This window comes from Calonectris borealis, chromosome 4 (genome assembly GCF_964195595.1).
Source record: "Calonectris borealis chromosome 4, bCalBor7.hap1.2, whole genome shotgun sequence".
Classification (NCBI taxonomy): Eukaryota; Metazoa; Chordata; class Aves; order Procellariiformes; family Procellariidae; genus Calonectris; species Calonectris borealis.
Genome location: NC_134315.1, coordinates 4,346,173 through 4,364,247, shown reverse-complemented (window position 1 = coordinate 4,364,247; position 18,075 = coordinate 4,346,173). Strand labels below are relative to the sequence as shown.

At 39.8% G+C, this 18,075-nt stretch overlaps 1 protein-coding gene and 1 long non-coding RNA gene across 3 annotated transcripts in view; one reads left to right on the top strand and one right to left on the bottom strand.

Moving 5' to 3' along the window:
- The window catches only part of CTNNA2 (catenin alpha 2), a 527,667-nt gene extending 519,482 nt beyond the window's left edge, over positions 1 to 8,185 (bottom strand). For both annotated transcript variants that reach the window (XM_075148429.1, XM_075148430.1), the window contains exon 1: positions 8,047 to 8,185. The gene's annotated coding sequence lies outside the window, so the exon portion shown is untranslated. The remainder of the gene's footprint in view (positions 1 to 8,046) is intronic.
- Positions 8,186 to 8,323: 138 nt separating this feature from the next.
- On the top strand, positions 8,324 to 17,451 carry LOC142082388 (uncharacterized). Its single transcript, XR_012673691.1, has 2 exons — positions 8,324 to 8,454; positions 15,807 to 17,451. It is a non-coding gene; the product is annotated as an uncharacterized LOC142082388 (long non-coding RNA).
- Positions 17,452 to 18,075: the final 624 nt, after the last annotated feature.

Here is an 18,075-nt window from a genome sequence, read left to right as displayed (position 1 = left end):
GTAGATTACAGAGATAATAGATACGTTTAAAATTAGACTAAGCAGCTGTAATTCTGAATTTGCATTTCTGACTTGATTATAGTAAGCACTCAAGACTATTTGTATAAGAACTAGAAATGAATTCATATGCTGCAATAAAAATACATGAATCTCTCTCACTTTGACCCCAATCAAAAAAAAAACTTGGTAACAAATGGCAGTTGTTTCTTTCTAACTGGTAACAAATGGTAGTTGGTTTTTTGCAATTCTGTCACTCCATTTTAAAGATTCACCTGTGGATTTTAATTGCAAGAATTAAATTAACTGGCTTTCCTATATTTTACAAACGGAAGAACTATTCTCCTACTTCCAGATTTAATCTGCTAAATTATTTCAAACGGGACTGTTAATGCTGATGAGTGATAGTCTAATCTTAATCAACAAGGAAGAATAAATTACATTTGCTTAAAGCCAGGCTTGGCTATGTGCAAGAACTGCTGGCCCTAAAAGATGGAGGTATTTTTTGATCATCATCTGTAAACAAGCAGAAAAGAGATACTTAAAACACACATCCTTCCTACTCTGCATGTTTCTCACTTGAAATTTTAGTTGTTATCTATTTTATACTTTCCTTGAATGGCTGAACAGTCTTTTGTTACCTAAACGGTCAACATTTGTAACCATCAGATAACCATTTATGAAGAATTTTGATAAATTCTGTATCAAAATCAAGCAGAGATGATACATTTTATTTTACTGAAACATTCTGGCACAATTCTAAAAGGTTATAACCAATCCTTTTCTATTTTGGTAAAAACTGAAATAACCATTTTCATCCTATGATTTTTTACAGAGATGGAGGGAAAAAAAAAAGTAATTGGGTTCTATACTCAAAGTTTCTCAATGAATATAGTGGCATATATTAAAGCAACTGCAGCATTTGCTTCCAGGAGTTTAAGCATGAGATCTAGTCATCTTAATAGGAAATGAGTATTATGGTTCTTTTATCTAACAAAATAATCAGATGTTGTATTACACAACACTGGCCATAAACAAATTTCACCTCTGTGCTTGAGCCCCATCTTCCTTACAGATGCAACGTTACATCCAGTGGGGGATATGTAATGGTTCAGATATGAACTCACATGAAGAATTAACCATGGGTAACTTACCACAGCTGATCATATTTTATATCAGAAAGAAAGACCATCCAATAAATATTCAAGGAAGATAATATTTAACGACAGAGAACATCACACCTATTATCTATTTATTTATATTCATTCATTTACTTAATACAATGATTCATTTACAGAAATCTCTCAATTTACTCAAAAGTTACAGAACAACTTTAAAGAGGACATCTTACTAGACCAAGCAGCAAAAAACAAAACGTTTTTCCCAGAGGCAGCGAAGGAGCAAAAAAAAATCTTATTAGATAAATGTGTCTGCCTCAGACTATTTGAGCAAGTTAAAACTGCAAATATTTTTACACCACTTTTCAAGAGGTTTTATTCATGTTTGTTAGCACGGTTCCTTTGGAAAGGACACTATTGCTACTAACATTATGATACTACAATAGAAATAAAACCAGTGCTTACTAAAATTTTGTGGTAGTATTTCTGCTCCATAATCTAACTTGAAAGTTAAATCTTTAGGAAGAGGTCTTTTGGAGTTTCTTTTGATGTTTGAAAAGACTTAGAGCGTTGATAAAAGTAGTTTTCTCAGCTCTGCACAGGATGGACACAGTTTCTGCATTTAAAATATAAGGAATAAAATATTTCCAATGGATCCATTTCTTACAAGTAAAACTTAGAGAACCGAGAGATTTAGCTGCCCATGCTGTGCTGAATGGGCTTTAATGGAGAATTTCCATAAAGACAGACTCAATGGAATATGGAGGGGTGGCTTTTATCAGTAAATAATGTGGTATTAAAAATTACAAGTTGATTAGTTGTAGAAAAGGACAAACTGATTAACCCATTTAGAAGAAGCCTTAAGTAACTTAAAAGCTTAAGTCCCATTTGCAGAAGTCACCTGGGCGACTGGAAGCCTAGCCTGACCAAAACCACTTCTACTTTCTGCTAATAAAAGTGTATTAAGTTCCACTTATATTCAGATTTTTTTCTGTTCTAATATTCTTGTCTACTTTAAGCATAATGTAATATATACTTGTTTTTAAAATACATAGCTTCAAAGAAAAGGACAGAGAGAAAAGGAAAGAGAAATGTCACATAATTATTATAACACCAGTGATAACAACAGATGGGGATATCTATAAAAATAGCTTTAAAATACTCTAAATACAGAGATTCTTTTGTATAACTGCAAAATCTACTATTTTTCTTGCCTCTCAAATTAAAACCCTGTGAGATGTTCTTACTGTTACAGGATTCAGCTTCACTTAACCGAATAATTCTCATTACTTAAGAAGCCTGAAAACTTGGGCAGTCTCTGCAGCAACGTTGAAAATGTTTCTCTACTGTTCTCAGTACTAGAATACTAATGCAAGGGGTGATGTGACTGAAAAGTGTAGCTAGCCAGAAAATATTCCGAAGGAGAAAAAAAAAAAAACTTGCTGTCAGAAATGCTGATTTAGCAGAGTAAAAGTACTTCAAAGGAAGGTGTGCTTTGTCAACACATCCAGTGAAAAACTATTGAAAAGCTTTCCTCCTGCTCCCCATAAAGTCGAAATGCTTCGTCTGATGACAGGATATGAAATTTGAAACAAAACACGTATATCGGGGGTTGGTGGGAGGTGGTGATATTCCTACTAGGGGAAATAATTTTCATTTTGCTGGAAATTTTAAATTTCACCACCTTGCTACAACCCAAAATAAAACACTATTCCCAAAGACGAGGATTTTCCATAACACAAAAATCCTGATTTTCAACCAACTGTACCGGTAAGTGATGCTCACAAGAAGTTAATTTCCTAGAGCAGCTGATGTTTTGTTATGTAAATACGACTTCAACCTATCTTACTGTTTGAAAACTTTCAAGAATGCCTTCTTGTATACAACCATTGTTTGGAACCAGATATCTTGTATTCTCTCAATGGCTCATGTATGATGTTGAAACCATTTAGAAAACCGAGATGTAGAGCTTTTATCCAGAAACCCGAGATAAAATTCATTTAGATCTGTAGAGTGCTGAGCCTGCCCAACTGAAGACTCAATACAGTAGTGTTATCACTCTGAGATAATTTTAGATGTATTAAGAATTCCCGTAAGACAGTAAGAAGCTGGAATACAAGAATAACTTAGCTATTAACCACTGCTTTTAATAGGCCAAAACCTGGTTTCTGTTCTTTGTTGTCAAGTCTTCGACTTATTTGTTACAGCAGTCTTAAACAGTTTTGTCTCTTTAGTTTCCAACAATGCTCAAGGCATGCTAGACTTAGAAGCAGTTTGATCACAGTCAGGTTCACGGTGTTGTGGATACAGCTGGAGGACCTCACCCATCAGTATTGGAGCTCCACAGAGGAACCAGAGTCTCAGCCACTTCTGCTTCCTGCAGAAGCCGCTGTGGTGGAAGCCGTGCCTTGGGAAAGTTCTCGCTGGTCAACCGATACACTTTATTGTTTATCTAATTCCTCAAGAAAGTTTATCCTAACAAATGTTACATTTATACAAAATAAACAAGTTTATTTTAGTCAAGAAGCAGCTCTTAGCTAGCCTCTAAATCTTTTTGTCACTTTCACCTTCCCCGCCAATTCTGTTCACTTTTATCTTCTTCTCGCATCTTACCTCAAATTAGCTTTAGGGGAACAATTTCTACAAGACCTGAGCCACAAAAACTCCAATCAAGTTATGACCTAAGTATGCTACTGCAATTACTATTAGGTTAATGTTGTTATTCTTTATTTCTGTATGCCTGCCCTTCATATTTCCAACTACATATTGTATTATTTATTTCTGTATACTTGCCCTTCATATTTTCAATACCATTTGGTATTATATCTAAAACCAAAGCATGTCCTATGCTTTGTACTGCCTATAAGCAAAGTATGGAGAAAATAAAGACCTTAGCTTTCTTTAGCCAAGCCTTGAAACGTGCTATATTAAAAGCAAAAGCCTACTCTGCTCTGAAATGTAATAAATTGTATGGCTGCGTCATTGTACACAGAAAAAAAAAAAAAACATCATACTCACATGTTCAGACAGCATGTAATACCTAGAAGGCATTGTCATAACTACTACAATTTGGCAACAAAACAGATTTCGATAAATGCTGCTATTAGAAGTAAGAAGCCATACATAATGAGAAAAAAAAGTATTAAGGGATAAAAAACTACACACTTTTTGAATCAGTAAGTGTCAAAAAATTGATAGGTAAGGATGAAGACATTTCTTGGCAACAGGAAAAAAAAGGGAGGGGTGGGATTTGTAAGAACAAAAGAAATCTTAGCCCTCACACAGGTGTGCTACTAAATCTGATCTACACTAACAGTGCAAAAGGGCAGATACATTCAGTAAGTAATTCTGCATTTGTCAAGAACTGAGATGATTTGCTGGTACCTTATGAGAATGATGAATTACTTCTTCAGTCCATTACAAGTACAACGTTAAAACAATATTACTTTGCAGTATATTTTTGATCAGCAGGACCAAAGATCACCATAGAAGAGGGTTCTCATAGAAGTGACCAAGGAGGTGTCTATCCCACCAACATGAATTTTTAGCAATTCTGAAAATACCGGGAAAACTTCAGAAGTCTGAATGAACGCTAATGTTACAACCATACTCTAAAAGAGCTAGTGAGACTGTGTTTATAGCTATAGGAAAGTTAGAACAATAGCAGTCCTGAGCAAAACAATAATTTTTAAAAAATTATATGAGATTCAACTGATGTATCAGAGCTTTATAACAAATTATAGGAAGCAAAATTAATGAAAATAGATCTTCTTAAATGAATCTGATTTTATTCTTTGATACAATTGATACTTCCAATGGGTAAAAATATCCATATGCATGTATAAACTTCTATGGCACGTGGTGTAGTATTCTATGACAGCCTGACAACAAAATAGCACCAATTAAACAGGTCAAGAACTGGTTAAGTGACATCTCAAAAAGAAAAAAACAGCTTTCGAGAAGAACGCATCACGCAGATTAACATGCAGTTCCCCAAAGCCGCTATCATGAAACACTTTTTCAATTATTTGTAAGTCTACACGATCAATCATGACAAAATTTGCACAAGTTATAAATTGATAGAATGCTACATAACTGAGATAAACCAGCAATTAGGAGTTTTTGGTATATTCAACCTATGCTAGAAACAAAACATTCTTAAGCAAAGCCATGTACAAAGTTATAAAGCAACAATCAAGAAACACATGCTGGTCTACAGAATGATGAACTCTTGTGGAAAGAAACAGTCCTGCAAAGGCTTTGCCACAGAGAGCGTACCCAGTGAAAAGGAGATCAAAATGCAGTGCTGCAGCTGAAGGGTTAATATGTAAATGCGATGTATAAACAGAAGAGTAACACTACAGATCTAATATATAAACTCACAAAACACTCCTGAGACAAGGCATTGGAATGCTGTATCCAGCTCACGTTTTCACAAAAATGCTGAAAAAGTGGATTTGGAAAAAAAAGCCACAGAAACTGAGTTGTGAGGAAAATGCATGAAGTGACAATTTTAAAGTATTTTAGTCAATTTTTTTTTTTTCAAATAGAGAAGAGAAGGATTACCAGGTTACAGCAGATAAATACCTCCATGGTAAGAAAATACTTTGAGTTCCTTAGCATAGTGGAGAAAGGCACATCAGTAACCAGTGACTGGAAGCTGATGCCAAATAACTTAATAAACAGCAGATTCTCCACCTCTTACTGTCTTCTGATCAAAATTCCAATTTTTCTGGAAAATATGTTTCAGCCAAATGCAAGTTATTGCACTCAAGAGTAACTGGATAAAATCCAACTGACTATACTAGTCAAGGGGTCAGAGCAGAAGATCTAATTGCTTCTTTTGGCTTTAAAGTCTCAGCCTATGAATACTCTTGGCTTTCAGAGGTTCAAAAGCATTTCAGTAGTACGATACATGCTCAACATTAATATTAAAAAAAAAAAGCTTTCAGAAATCTGCATTAATTAGGGTTGCATTTCCATGTAAGGGCTCAAGTGACACTGGAGCTTTCCTGTTGAGGCTTTTGTCATCAACAGAGCCCGTTAATGGAATTACAGCTATCTTGTACACAGCTGAGGAGGTATTTCTGTAAACAACGATTTACACAATTGAGTGCAAAAGTTCATCCTTCAGGTCAGTACTTTTTCTCCTCTAGAAAGAATTCTGTTTGACCCTGAGTATAAAAAGCCCGATACAATACATAAAATCAATCATAGGCACTATAGGTAAAAAGGAAAACCAGCAGCACTGTAAGAGCCACAAAGCCAGTAAGATCTGTTGTTCGCATCAGCAACATCATTTAAGACTACTCCTATTTATGCTACGTATCTACCTTGTACTCCAAAACACACAGCATTCGCTGCAATCTTGACAAGTTAACAGAATGAACATTTCTTACGGAATACATGCCAAGATAGTGTGTAACGTGTGTTTTAATATTATTCAGGCTGATAGAGTTTTGCTATAGTATCGGCTGCTGTTTTATCTATAGATTTCTAAAATAACAGGGGTTTTGAAACATATCTATTCTGATGAAGTATAAACAAACTTGTAATTCAGCAAACGGAAGCTTAAAAGGGCTGGAACTGTCTGAAGCACGCTAACAATCAATGAATGTTCTGCCACTACACAACTGAGGAAGAGAGAAATACAACCACCAACTGATCATTTCACCTGACGGAGCATCACCTTAAAAAGAAAACAGCCATCGCACACACCTGGCAAGACACGAGGGAGTACGTTCACCCCTCCAATCTAGAGAGAAGCAGGTGCGTGCTACCTACTCCTCACCGTAAATATGTAAAAGTTACTTTCCCGAACCCTCGGCGTACCGACGCTCCCCCAAGCACACGCATCCCCAACGCCAACTCCCAGACGGGCAAGGCAGCCAGGGGAGTCTCGCAGCAGCCACGCCGCTCCCCACCACCACTACATCTAAGCAAAACTTCTTCCACTCCAGCAGCCACGCAACGAGACACTTTGGCCGTCGCCTTTCAGCCACCATCCACGCAGCTTTTCGCCATCGCCGGCGCGCTCCACGAAAAGACAAAGCCGCCTTTTAAACTTTCACTCTTTGCCACCGGAGCAAACCCTTTGACGGGAGCTGGCACCTTTTGGGCTGGATTCCGGATGGGATATGGAAATGGGTGGTTCGAAAGGTCTCAGACCCTGGAAGAGGCCTAGAGGGAAGGGATGGAGGAAGGTGCTTTCTGCCGCCGCCCCCTCCCCAGCGCACAGCACCGCTCCCCGCGCCCCTTCCCCGCTCCCGGCTGAGACAATCAGAGCAGCAGCAGCGGCGACTGTAAATTACAGAGACGCACAGTGGATGGATAAAAGGGAGGAAGAAACCTCTGATGCCTGAAGAAAGGAGAACAATTTTTAAAAAAATAAAAAGAAAAGACTTAAAATAATACGGAGCTAGGTTTCACCTCGAAGTGATGCTAGGTAAATAGATGAATAAGTGAAACAACACACCTTTGACCCTTTCTGTTCTTCCCTAAATATAATCACCCTCTTCCCATAATACACACACCACAAAATGACCATTAATTCAAATCCATTCTTTAAAGGAGGGGGGATTATCTCTGTCTGTGACCGACTGTCTCTTTCCCTCTCCCTCTTTCACTGGGTGAGAATTAAAATTGCGTTTAAAAAAGGAAGGGGGGGGGGGGAAGAAGGCATGATTATTATTTCTGGTGGGTGCGAAATGTGGGCACGGGGAGAAGGAGTCTGGGGGATGGGGAGGAGTGGAGAAAGGTGGCTAAGGAGAGAAGAAAGGAAAGGAGGACCAGGAAGGATGAGGGGAAGGCGAGATAAGGGGGAAGGAGGATAAGGAAAGAAGGATGAAAGGAAGGAGCTCGGGGAGGGGGGGAGGATGAAAGGGAGGAAGGGATGAGGGGAAGAAAGGAGGATGCTTTGCCCTGGCCTCACCTCAGCTCGGTGGGTGGGGGTGGGAGAATCTCTCGCCGCCGCCACCGCCTCCTCCGCCTCCTCCTCCCCAGCAGCGACGGTTACTGACGGGCTGGGTGCGCGGCGCGGCTCCCTCACCCAGCGCCCGGCCCCGGCCCCCGCCTCCCGCCCTCGTCGCCCGCCTCCCGCTGCCGGCCCGAGCCGCGCTCGTTCGGCTCTGAGGGGACCCGGGAGCTGCCGCCGTGGCCGCCAGCCTCCCCGCGGCAGCCACTAGGGGAGGAGGCAGCGCGCCTGCGCCGCCGCCGCCGCCGGGCGCGGGGAGCTGCCCGCCGAGGGGGTGACGAGGCGGGGGGAGGCCTTGCCGCCGCTGCCGGTCCCGGCTCAGCGGGTCCGCAGGCCGGCTGCGGGCCGCCTCAGTGCGCAGTTGCTGTGAGTATGGAAACGGCGTTACCAAGCGGCCGGGGGAGGGAGCGAGGGAGGGGGCGGCGCGCCGGAGGAGGCATGGGGCTGGGGGTGCGAGGGGAGGGGAGCGGGGCTGGCGGGAGGGAGAGGGCGGCGGCTGCTGTGTGGGCCGGGAGGGGACTCGGAGGGAGGCCCAGGGTGGCGGGGGGCAGCCCCGGGGCAGGTGGGGAGCTGAGGCGAGGGGTCCCCGGCTGGACGGGCGCTGTGGGCCCTGGCGGCGACGCGGGGGGAAACCGGGCCGCGCTGGCCGCGGTTCGGCGGCCTGGGAAGCGGCGCCGGGAGGGAACGGCGCGTCCTGGCACCGCGGCGGGGCGAGGTGCGGTTCAGCCGCCGTGGCGTGTCCATCTTGTGCGGGTGGTGAGGCAGAGGAGGCCGAGGGGCAGCTGCAGAAAGGCCGTAGCTGGCGGGGGGGGGCTTCGCAAGCGCGGCCCGGTCGCCGAGGGACAGCGCTGGAAGCTGTGACAGGAGGGGCCGGCTAACAAAGAGCTGGGAGGGAGTTTGTGTGGATTTATTAGCGTGATGGTCTCTTGTGCTGCTTCAGATACTAGGCAGGGGGAGGATAATTGCTTTCCGAGTGTACCATCAGGACCGATTGCGAGAACTTCGCTTCTCCTGTTCTCTTAAACTACAAAAACTTTGCTTACGGCTTTCTTGTTACCTGGGTGTTGTACAGCCCTACATTCTCGGCACCAAATGTCAGGTTTTGTGCCTCTCTGCAAAGCCTTGCACTTTTCTTTTTTCTGTTACTTCACTTGTATTGCTAATCTTACCATGGTTAAGTTTTTTTCACTACGCTGCAGCACCTTCTTCTGCTGTTTCTTTTGGATGGGACGTGCTGCCACCATCCTGCTCCAAAATCACTGAGCCTGAATCCCGAAAGCCCCAGTGGCAGAGAATCCCTGTGGAGTAGGTGTCGATGAAGGGACTTTGCCGTTTTGAGGCAGTGTGAATCCCACTGACGTGCTGTTGTTCCACGCATCCTTTGCACTTCTTGTGGCATCCATCTGCTTCGCCAGCTTCTGCGTAAACTCACAGGCAACAAGGAGGGGAGGGGGATGAGTCTTTTCACGCTTTTACCTTTTCTTGCCTGTTTTAGGCTGGGAGGGGACTTGCCAAAACAGTTTCCTTGCCTCAGGCTGTAAGGGAATGATGTTAGTAGTACAGGTATCTGTCAGGCCTCAAGTAGAGGCAGTAGTTGCCAGTCTTTTTCTTTCTCTTCCACAGCCTGAGAAAAATATTGTCAGGATCTACATTCATTTTTACGATGAATAAGTAAGGAAGGGAGCTGAACTGAAACCTTAATTCCCTTTATCGAGGCACAACAACAGAGTCCAGGGGAGAGTTTGAAGCAGGCAAAACAATTTCTTAGGCAAGAACTCATTTAAATATGAATTTAAATGTGGTCAGATTCATCATGGCACATACTTGGTACAGCCATATAACAGATGTAAATAATCACAGTCACAGTATACAGAAATACTTTGAATTATTTTAACCTCACGGTATCATTTAGGACTGAAACATGACCTATTCTGCATGTGTAAACAGAGATCATGCTAGGCTGGCCTGCCCTTTACGATGATGTGTAAATTATTGCTGTGAGGCAAACTAGACATTTAGTTTGTGTCTTTAATAGGCTTTTAGGTTGCATCAAATTGCTTTTCTAGGTACTGGTATTGTATTTCCCGTCCTATTGAATGGAACCATGTGATGTTAGGAAATCTTTACCTACAGACCTTCTGTTTCTTGCCTTCATTTCTGTACTCCATATCTTTTGGATTGCTAGTTCTTCTAGGTAGGGGCTGTACCTTACTTTTTTGTAAGTGGCTAGTCTATTGTGGATATTAATGGAAACAAGCAAGGTTCCCAAATAGAACATGGTAAATTACCTACTCCTTTATCACAGTGCATTACATCACTAATTGAATGTCAGCTAAATGTTTCTCCAGGCATTTGACTAAAATGAGCATGAGCTATAGTGTACGTATAAGAACCACAGTAGTAAATAGGCATGATTATGAAAAATGATATAACTTCTTCCCTTCACCAGTAACTAAGCTGCAAATACATCTCTTGTAAATTCGAACCAAAGGACTCATTCAACTATCTGTGCGTTTCCGTTTAAAGTCTGTCAATTTAAGAAACAAATCAGATTACTTACCTAGTCCAGATTACTTTTATCTAAGACAGAAGACATGGATTGCTGGACTGTTGCTAAGAGGTCTGCCAGAATGTGATAAAGAAATCTGAAAAAATCTGAAAGAGCCATATGAACTTACTCTTCTCATGGTCCTGAAAGGGGGCTCTGTCCACTGTTTAGACATTGCTTTCTTTCCTTTAGGTTATTAACATATTTTTGAAATTACCCTTATTTTTTATCACTGTTAACTGTCTCAAAGAAAAGGAAGAAAACTGAATTTGTTACACTGTTTACTAAAAAGTGAGATAAGCTGCTAAGCTGCTCTGTAAATGAGCGTAGCTCTTACCAGCCAAGGGAGGCCAACTGACAGCTCCTAACAAACACAACTGCCGTGGGATCTCCCACTGCCAACTTTCAGCTACGTATAGAAAAGAGACGTCACCAAAGCATCAGAAATACTGGGCATTTTGATTAGCAAGGCAGACGAAAAGACTATTCTGCTTAAGTGAAACATGCATGGGTGCTTTTTGTAAATATGTGGTGGTGTTTTTTTAGTTCTGTGCCAACTGTGGAACTGGTCACAATATAGAACCCAAATATTAAGCATATACATGGAAAACAAGAATGATTGCAAAAAGAACTACAGAAAAATACAAACAGGGTATGCTTCACATTTATCAGTGAGCCTGGTCCCTGTTGGCCATTTAGTCTTTACCTTTCCTTTACTTAAGATTTCTATGTTGAGTTCTGCAATACATAGTTACTCAAAGGAGTAACTAGTCAGGCACAAGTTGCATTCACTGTAGCTTTTACTGGGAGCAGCTGATTGAAGTAGAAAGGAGATGTGCAGGATTCGGGGGAGAACACGCACTCAGAGACACATAAGTATGCCTGGGCAAAAGGTCCTGGGAAAGTTGGGACTCTTGCAGCAGCATCCCACAGCTTCAGCCCACCGTGTGCCATAGGAACCCTCTGATTGTGCTCGGTCACCTCACGTAGGTGTAGAAGGCCAGCAGGAAATGAGTGGGATCATTGTTGAAAGACATTAATGCAGGACCTAGATCTGTAATGGTGGTGTGATCAACCAGAAGGTAGATGTACAGGAGAAACCATGGTTTCTTATGAGCTCTGTAGACAATTTGCAGCATTTACGTTGTGGAGACTGTGTGGCAGAAAGAGCATTTAGATTCTGTAAGTGCAGTGCTCTTTGCTGCTTTTGAAGAACTCAAAGCTGCGTGATCCCTGGGATAAAAAGTGAAGGAAGTGAAGGGGTTTTTAAGTTTCTCCGCTTAAGGAACTATACGTTGACATTTGTGGTTATGTAGGCAGATTGTTTGTTCCAAGGGTATCGCATAGCAAATTTCAGGGACAGTCCCAGTTTTCAAATACTGACCTATAGTTTGCTGATGCCCAGGCAGATCTGAACTTGACTTTCTAAATCATCTATTGAATATTTTTCTATCTTTTTTTTTTTTATTTATTTTATGACAACATTAGATAGCAGGTACCTTGACATGATGTAATGTACTGGAAATCATTTTCTTCTGAGTACCATTTAAATCTGTAGCAATCAAGCCATAGTCTGTTACCTATTATTACAATAGCTGTGACATGATATCCAGCAAATACAGGCTTCCTCCATAAAATTACATGTTACATGGGGTAACAAGTTATTTTTGGATAGTGGGTATAATAATCTAGAATGTTTATATTCTCCAGCATACAAAAAGAATTTACACTGAGGGTAGATCTGAACTTAATCTGAGCATATTTATAAATATAATCACAATATTACATCTTAATGCTAATTCCAGTTTTTTTCTTTTCCTTTTTTTTTTTTAACATAGCAATCAATTTATCTTATTTTTTCCCGACATTTGTCTTAACTACTGGGCATTTAACTTTTGCTACAATGTATCTGTCATGTCTTTTAGCTCTTTTTCTCTATTTCCTTCTATTTTCCTAGCATCCAAATACTGTACAAGATCAATTTCTTCAGTAAGACCTAATATTTGACATGTTTTCAGTCTTAAAATAGGTTAGTCCACTTCTTGAAATATTACAAAGTATGTTTTTTATCTTTACATCTAGCTCTCGGGAAAATACCACAGCAGGAATTATCCCCCTTACCCCAGCATAAAGTCTCAGCATTGTGTCTGCATACACAAAAAAAATCCTCCACACCTTTTGCTCATCTTTGCTTTTGTAGAACATTCTTCTACATGAAGGGAGATTATTGCTAAAAATGGTCTCGATTGTTTGCTTCAAGAACATGAACTTTTTTGAGTTCTTATTTTGTCTGTTAGGATCTCAGTACCTCTTTGTGTCTAGGTGGACTTCCTTTCTTTCACCACCTAATCCTGAACCCTTGTTCCTATTTGGACAACATTTGTGCTTTATTGAAAAAAAGAATTTTTGAGAACAGGAAGGCGAAAACTGGTGGGGTTTTTAATGGAAAGAATCAGTTAACTAATATCTAAGAGAAATTGAGGAGGATCTGTATCTCTTAGGCAACTCAAGTAGACTTTGAAAGCTGCAGGTGGAACTTAGAATGCGTTAAGCTTCTTTTAGGTTCAGTTATCTTTAAAGACAAACCAAGTAATAGGTTGTTTCTTTAAAGTAGATTGTTGCCTGCCTGTACTGCAGGGAGATCGTCAGCAGCTCTGAAAGATATTTCAGTGCCTTGTATTAATAAGACGTTACCTTTTGGACTTGACTGAGTGCACATAAATACACAGGGATTGACTAAAATCATTCACCGTCTCTGAGCACATTTGGGTACCTTTTGGGTAGGTATTTTAAAGAACTATATTTTGATGTAGGTATGTCATTTTTGGCACATTTGCTTGAGCACTGGGTTGCAAGTATTTCTTGCTTCTCCTCTGCAGTGAGACACTTCTGTGCTAGATATTAGCATGAGCAGCGCAGTAAAGCAACAGTAAAGCCTTCACACCCTGCAGGTCATTTAAATTGGATATTATATAAAGAGTCATCTGCAAGGTGGGTTCTGACACTAAGAGTCTCCTGCCTGCCATGCCCTCTGCCACCCCTTTTGACTGCTTTCTCTGGCTCAAAAGAATCTGCCAGTCAGAGCACCCAGGGACTTAGCCTGACATGTACCTCTGAAGTAACTAGAAGGCAAGTAGCAGATGCAGGGTTTTTTAAAAAAAAAACACAAGAGGTATGTCTATCCACTTTTTTTATGCTGGAGAGGATGGGGCAACTACCTTTTCTTCTTTCAGAAAGCTGACTTTAAAAATTCAAAAGAAACACAAAAAAGACACCTGCTTTTTGCTGTTGTCAAACTAATGTTGACTAGATTAATGACCACCATAGCAGACTATTATACGGCCTTTTCCTTAAATGGTTACATCTCAAAGCCACAGGAAGAGATTTTAAATTTTGTTAAAATTTTATTTGGAACTTCAGTTGATGCCACCTGTTAGCAGGGCAGGGGTGCGTGTTTATGGAGGTCATCTCTCATCCTTTAACTGCAAGAAGGGCAATGTGCAGTAGATTTATTGCACCTCCATATTTTGAAGCGGGGGTGGAGAAAGAAGAGTTTAGAAATCTTGCATATATTCAGAGAATGTGCTGTAAACTTTGGAATATTCAATTCAAATGCCATAAAATCTCTCTCTCACATTTATAATATGAATCATGTTCTGTCTGGATAAGGGTAGCAGCTAGGGAAAAGATTGAGACTCAGGAAGATGTAACTTCTCAGCTCTTCCTCAAGCCTCCCTGAATAACTGACTTGACTTCTTTAAAGCTGCCTCAGTTTCTCTATGTCTAAGTTGTCTTAATTACGCATATATCAGAATTTTTTTTATATATATATCTTTCCTTAAAGCTCTTCTCTCCTACAAAAACCTTGCTCAGCTAAGCAGCTCTTAAGCAGAGCGGGTTGCTTTTCATGTTGACCACCACCTTCTAGCTGTTTCCCATCTGTTGTTTGTAAACATTTCATGTCTTGTGCTGCTGATGTTGTTAGCTCATTGGAAAACAAGCTCTATTTTCTTATGTTTGCACATTGCATCAAAACAGGAAATCTGTCCATGATTGTGAATCCTATGCAATGCCAGAATATAGTTTTTTCTTGCTAGGGATCTCAACTAGTGAAACTTATCAGAGGTAAACATTTACTTTGCAGACTGTAAGGCAATGTAGTTCATATGTATAGAGTATATGTTCAGGTAGTCTTGTCTGTGTGGGAGAACAAGACAAGTGAGAGAGACACCAAAGGAGGGAGCTGGGCTGAGTGTGAGGGGACAGGAGGTGGTAGAGAAACTACGCAGAAGGTGCACAGATTAAAAACTGCAGTATGTATTTTTGGCTCATGCCTTCAGCAGAACTAGCTGAAGTTGTCTTCTGGAACTGCTGTGTCCCTAGAATTCCTTTCTTTTCCCAACCAAAGAAGGACTTAGGGAGAAGGATTCTAATAACTGTCACAGAGTAAGAATGACACACTTCAGAATTTTCGGTCTGAGGAACAGAAGCGTTTTCTGGGCTGTCATGGCTCCAAATGCAGTTCATTAAGTATTCCTCTGAGAAGAAAACAGCCAATAGATTTCTTCACTTCAGGGGAATTACTCTCCTCAACCTTCTGCTTTTTTGATTATTACACCCTATTGTGCTTTCTATACATGTGAGGTGGGATGGAAAGCTGTCTGGTACTTGCTCACCCATGTGAAAATTGTTGGATTCCTCCACTGAATCATAGTACTTTCCTGCAATGTCATTTATGAGTACTGGGCTAAATTTTGGTTCTTTCTCAGGCCTTATTATGCAAACTCCTGTTGTCTTTGAGACCTTTGGTAGACAAAATATGACAGGCAATATCCATATCTGACATTGCATCTTGGTAATCTAGAGGTAACTAGCTATAGGACTTTTGGTCTACAAGAAAAAGAAATTTGTTTTTCTTTTTATTAACCTTTCTTTTTTTTCTGGTTTGCACTACATTAAAGATTCTCTGTTCTTAATTAAGGGTTAAAACAGTTGCTTGTGGTATATTACTTGCTAAACAAGAAATGCAATCACTTTTCTATCTTGTGGGCACAAAGCAGTGGTGAGATAGAATCAAGATTTGGTTTAGACACAATAATGTTTACAGAAATTATCTCCCCCATCTTGAAGTATGTAAAATTTCTAATTTCTTTTTTTTTTTTATTGACAGAAGCCCAAGACGATGCATCTTTCCATTAACATCTGTAAAAATGCACAAAAGACTTTTAACTAAAGCATGGCCTAAAGAAAGTTAATGAAGTTGTTAGTAGTCTGCGTCACAAATGAAAAGACTATGGATGATTCTGGTCTTTTCCTTCAGGCCTTGATGAATCATGAAAATGACAGAAAGTTGATTTTTCTAAAGGAGCAGCAGCTGTAAGTAAAAAAGAGGAGAAAAATCAAGAACAAAATTAAATAACGGAAAGCTGATGACAAGAGCTACTACTGGTGGTGACCAAACTGTTGCAAGCTGAAATTTCCTTGCGTCTTAATGGACCTTTTGACCTAATTTACAGAGTCTTTCTGGTTAATTAGCTTTAGAAAGGTCAGATTTTTTTTCTGCTAAAGATCATGGACTTCAGCTAAGAAATCTTTTATCATCTGCGGTAGCAATACAGCAACATAAAATTCAAGTTTTTGTTTATGAACAAATTAATAAATCATGAGCAATAAGCCTGGTGTATTTCACACCCCTTTGCCCTATCCTCACTTTTCATTGACAGTTAAAGAATGATATAAAGAATTCCTTTTTATGTTTGTCTGTTTGTCATGACCAGTGCGCATAGTTACATAGGCTTATGAAGGCAGACAGTTTATCTAGCAGCAGGCTCATCAACTTCCAGTTTGGAAGTGGATGTAGTTTCAAACAGAAAGAAAATGACATTCCGAAAATCCACACGGACCTGTTAATTGTGAGAGAAGTATGAGAAGTGTGAGAAGAATGCTCCATGTAAAATGAGCATGGCACATTTAAATAAAAATCTTGATTTCAATATCAAAAATGCTATGCACACTCGAATTATGCAGCTTGTTCCTTCTGAAAATGGTTGCACTTCTTGATCGATCTGATCGAGAGTTACATAAGGCCTTGCATGCCTTACATAAAGCACACGTCAAATGGGAATGACACTACAGAAATATTTACATTTTCAAAACATTCTTTGTATTTGAATAACAGCTGAATGAACCATCCCTTAAAAAAAGAAAGAAAGAAGACAGAGAATGCTTTTTCATTAAATTAATGAACCTGCTCAGAAATATTGAAGGAACGTCTAGCAAACTATAATGATCATAGGACTTGCAATAATACATTGTGGGGGGAAAAAAACTACCACTATCGTATTTTGGAAATTTCTCTGACAGCGTACTAGGATCCATCCCATTTCATGATTTCTTCATGCAAACTACATAAAATACTTGGTAAAAACTGAGTAATTTCCATAACATAATTTTGGCAAATTAAATCAAAACAGGTTGCTATGACAGTTCCTACAAATATTTCTATTTTAGCTTTGTTTTGTATTATAAATATGTCAAGATGAAGCCATTTCTGTCAAAACAGAAATTTTTCCTCTTGGGAAAATTTTCCAGGCATTTTTTCAATGCCCTAATTTTCAGTATTCGTCAAAGTCAACATGAAGGCTAATTTCAAATGCTCTAACTTACATCTGCATAATCATAAACCCACGAGAACATAGCTTTAGTCTTATAAATGAGTAATGTCATTAGATACAGTATTGTTAGTTTAATTGACTTTGTTTACTGCTCTGTATAACAAGTGACTGAAAAATAAATGACACTTAACATTGGCTAAACCGTTTCTAGTGGTTTCTGAAATGGAAGTCAATGGTATACATACGAGCCATTGCCAGAAAACATTCACAGTTCTGGTTTTTGTTTCAGTAGCACAACGCCAAGTGAAATCCAAGTGGATACAGGGAATTGCATCTCGTCCTTTGTAAATAAGAAACAGGTGAACTCTCAAAGGTACAGACATAAAAGTAGCACAGATTTATCGTACAGACTTCATTGATGAAATCTTACATAAGGAACTCATTTAGTATTGGTGCCGGTGGGCCGCTGTAAGTGGTAGGCAATAGTGCAAATAAAAAAAAAAAGCATCTTTCTGTGTCAGTGCATTTACAACAGGATAAAATTGACTCAAAGTTTTTATGGGGGATATTATTTACCAAATTGGTAGTTGAGTCTTTGTGTTCAGAGGTATAGAAAAGACTGGGTATTTTCAGATTTTAGATTTTTTTGACATCAGAATATAAGAACTATAGGTTGGAGAAGGAGTTGCCAAAGATAGAGTTCACTTGTGTGAAGCAATAAAGTTGATAAATTACAGTTAAGGATATTTCTTTAATTAAAATTCATAGATATACCTCCCTGAAATTAACCCAGATCTGTCCTATATACATGGGTTAATCGTGGTT